Raw genomic sequence first — 3,903 nt, 5'->3', positions numbered from 1 at the left:
CCCTTCCTGTCCCCTAATATTGTATATATATATATATATATATATTAAACCGTAATTTCATCGGAGTAATTAAACAACGAGCGAGAGAGAAAGAGAGAGAGAGAGAGGGGGAAAGCTAATCATCCTCGACAATTCGGGGTTGTTAATCATTCATCGGCTATGAATCCATTACGAGTGTAGGAGGCGATCGGCCCGTTTCCCACCGATCATTTTGCCATCCGTGTTTTAACACGGTCGATCGATAAGCGTTATCGGGATTCCATCTATCCCGATCATTCACACGCGTAACGAATTTACGTATATCGTTTCGACTCTCGGCACCGATACCTGGACGAATATCGAACGGTTAAATAAACCGAGGTTGGGTGGGATCCTTCTTGGTGATCGGTCTTATTAATCGGCCTCCCTTTATCTCTCGCATCGGCTCGAAATCGAGCTCGTCCGTTTCAACCCTCTCCTCCCTTCGCGTGTTTAAACGCGTGTAATCCAACGTGTTATCAGCGACACGCCGCGAAAGCATCGTGTTAACCTGTTCGCGGCACGATAAATTTTTTTCCCTGCGGCCTCCAAATACGATAATTGTATTTTAAAGTGGCTAAAATAATAGTTGGGAACGTCTTCATCGGATAGATAAGCAAAGTAAGTTTCGGGAAATTATTATAATTCAAGTTTCAGATATATATATATATATTATTATTATTATATTAAATATGATAATATTATTATTGATAAATTGTTCAAACGATTTGGTTAAAATAAGGAATATAGAGTACGGAAAGAATGTATTTAATAAATTATTTCGATGTACGTGCCGATGCTCCACTAAATTGAACTCGCTGTGTGGATTGAAAAAGGAGGGGGGAACAGAATCGAAGCAGCGATCGCGTGTCGAATCGCACCTTTACATATATCAAGTCAATATATGTATATATAAAATGGAATATCGTATAATGGAAAGAATTAGGTATTAATTTATATCCGTTATTTGTTCGAGCGTGAAATTTGTTGTAAATAATGTATATATAATAATTTGTCCACGTCTGAAATATTAATCCACTCCTCCTATCGCGGAATAAACAACGAAAGAACGATCGTTAATTCGACGCTTGGGAAAAGTTTGTTTAAAAATTCGTCAGGTATAGGAAACTTTTGCTTCTCGTCGCGAAAAATATCGCTTTCGATGGGGCAAAAAAAATCGCTTCACATTTTCAATCCCGTGATTCGGCGATAAGAGATTCCATTCCGTAATTCTAAATAACGTAGACAAGGTACGTAGAAGTAAACAGGACGCTTTTGTTAGCTGTGAAATATTTTAGGGAACACGTTTAATAGGGGAAAAAACGCGAAATGAATATGGATCTAGGGGGAAATAGGGGATCGTTAGAGGCGAGTAACGAGGCAAGTTTTGGACACTTGAGCCGCGAAATACGGGGGATCGCGGAAAGTTGCTTTACCACGTTAGATCGGATAACATTCTCCTCCACTTTCCAAATTTATTCTCACGCGCTAAATACTCTCCCGTGTTATCTTTCCCGTATTAAATATTAACTTGGTCCACGCTATATTTAGATGTAGATCGCCGTATTCGTCGTTCGTGCCCGGTTTTTTTTCCCCTCGCGTTTCACAAAAGCCGGAAACGAAATATCCGCAGGCTCAAATTTCTAGACAGTTGGACACTTGATGTCCCGTCGGATCAAAAGTGTCGAATCGCGCGCATACGCGAAAATAATCGCGTTTCCCCGCAAAAAAAAGAGGGAAAAAAAAGAAACAAACAAACAAACGAACGAACGAACGAACGAATGAATGAATGGAAAAAAAAAAAAAAAGAAGGAAAAAAGGAGAGAAAAATACCGTGGCAGTAGTACGAGGCGGGAATTGGGGGCCCACGGCAATCGAGGAACGACGCGTCGCTGCGTAAAACCGAACATCCGTATTCCCGACCGGATTATTAACCACGAATTCAACCAGGTGTATTCTGTAACGCGCATTCGTACACGCGTTGCAGATATTATCTCGCTTATTCCACGGACGGACGAATGTACGTACGTACGTTTTCAAATCGACCCGTTAATTACGCATTTATCTTGCAGTATATTTTATCCGCCGAGTTTCCACCGCTCGATTATTGTCCGACAAATCTGTTACCATGCAAATTTCACGGCTTTTAGCCACGTATATGGTTAAATTTCAAGGAGGGAGGAGGAGGAGCTTTTTCGTCCTCGATGGACTATCCGGTGACGACGACGACGACGAGGTCTTTGTGTCGCTTTATATTTCGCTCGTCGCTTCGCACGTGTTTTCGCGATGTTTTTTTCTTTTTTTTTTAAAGAAAGAGAGAAGAAGAGAGAGATGGATATAGATAAAATACGTAAAAGGGAAAGATATTCTCGATCGTTGGGCTTCGCGAGGGAAAGGGGGATTTGTCGAACGTGGATCGCTGAGAGATCGTGTTTCACGAACCGATTCCTGAATTAATGGCGTCTCCAAACATTCGAGTGTTTTAATTTATCGACAGATATTTAAGTGGAATTGCCCGAGAAATTTTATTATATCTGCATACGTAAGAAATGTACGAAATTCTTGTCACGGAAAATTTCGTGTAAAGTAGCTAGTTTATCTCGTTGTTTTAAATTTCTCGACACGAGAGCTTGATTTTTATATCGTCGATTTGCTGCAATCCGTTGATTTATTTCACGTATTTATTCCATAAAGTCGATCTCTCTTTGCTGATCGTTATGCCTTACTTTATATCGTTGAATATATTTCAAGCGAAGATACGTAACGATATATTTTTATATTCTTTGAAACATAATTCTGGAATAGGAATCATTTATATTTTACTTGTCGATGTAAAATTGATTTCCTCCTAATAGAATGCTTCTAACTTCGAGAATTTATGCAGAATTTTAATTCGACATAAATAAACGTCAACGATATTTTGTTAATAATTGTAGAGTAAGAAATTGTTTTCGACGCGCAATTGAATTTAAATTCGTCCATTCGAAAGGATTCGATCTTACGTCGAGAGAAGGAGGGGAGGAAAGAAGAAAAAAGGAGAAACTTGTCCCGAAGCCGGGTGAATTTATCGAACGACCCCATTTTCCAATACCACGGGGTCGCGAGTTGAAGTTAATGAGTTAATTCAACCTTTTCCAAGCAAGGATCAATCGGTAGAGATAGTCGTTTGAAGTCACCTTTCGTAAAGGGATTATAGCGCACAGAGAACGGGGATTCCACGGGAATATCTGACGCAGAACGAGAGTTGCAAAGTGGAAGGAGGGGAACAAAGGCGTGTGAGTAATTTTATACGAAAAAACGGATGCGAAAGTTTTAACGAAACGAATCCATCTTTGGGAATCTATTCGTTGCGTCTAAATCCGAACGAAACTGTTATGCTGTATTGGAAGGAAACAACGTGTCCGATATTTTCGCATCGTTGATTTAAGATTGGTGTACGTATTTTTTTCGGCACGTCTGAATTTTAAATTGAAAATATTTCTATTATCATCGGGGAATATCGAAAATATCCGGGAAAGATTGATATTTTAATTAAAATCAATGCGTTTAAATTTCGAAAATATAGTACGTTACCAAACTCTTGTTATTTATTTAGCAAGAATTCTGATGTGGAAGAAATAAAGATAATTATAATAATGATTTTAAAGCAATGGCTTTTATAGGTTTTATTTAATCTATTTGTTTATTTATTTATTTATTTATTTATTATTATTATTATTATTATTTTAATTAATAACACTTGATTCTTGAAAAGGATGAGTTTCGTTTAATATATTTCGTTAAAATATGAAACGAGATGCTGTTATAATAAAATTACGTTCGCTTTTATGAATTATGGATGAATTATAATTACAACTGCATTGTTTTATTTGAAATTGAACGGAA

The 3,903-nt window shown here is 37.8% G+C and overlaps 1 protein-coding gene across 2 annotated transcripts in view; it reads left to right on the top strand.

Annotated features, from left to right (window-relative positions):
- The window catches only part of LOC102677613 (alkaline phosphatase-like), a 159,507-nt gene that overhangs the window by 50,769 nt on the left and 104,835 nt on the right, over window positions 1-3,903 (top strand). The window lies entirely within an intron of this gene.

This window comes from Apis dorsata, unplaced genomic scaffold (genome assembly GCF_000469605.1).
Source record: "Apis dorsata unplaced genomic scaffold, Apis dorsata 1.3 scaffold_149, whole genome shotgun sequence".
NCBI classification, from domain to species: domain Eukaryota; kingdom Metazoa; phylum Arthropoda; class Insecta; order Hymenoptera; family Apidae; genus Apis; species Apis dorsata.
Note: the sequence above shows the minus strand (reverse complement) of the source record. Positions and strands in the feature narration are given on the sequence as shown.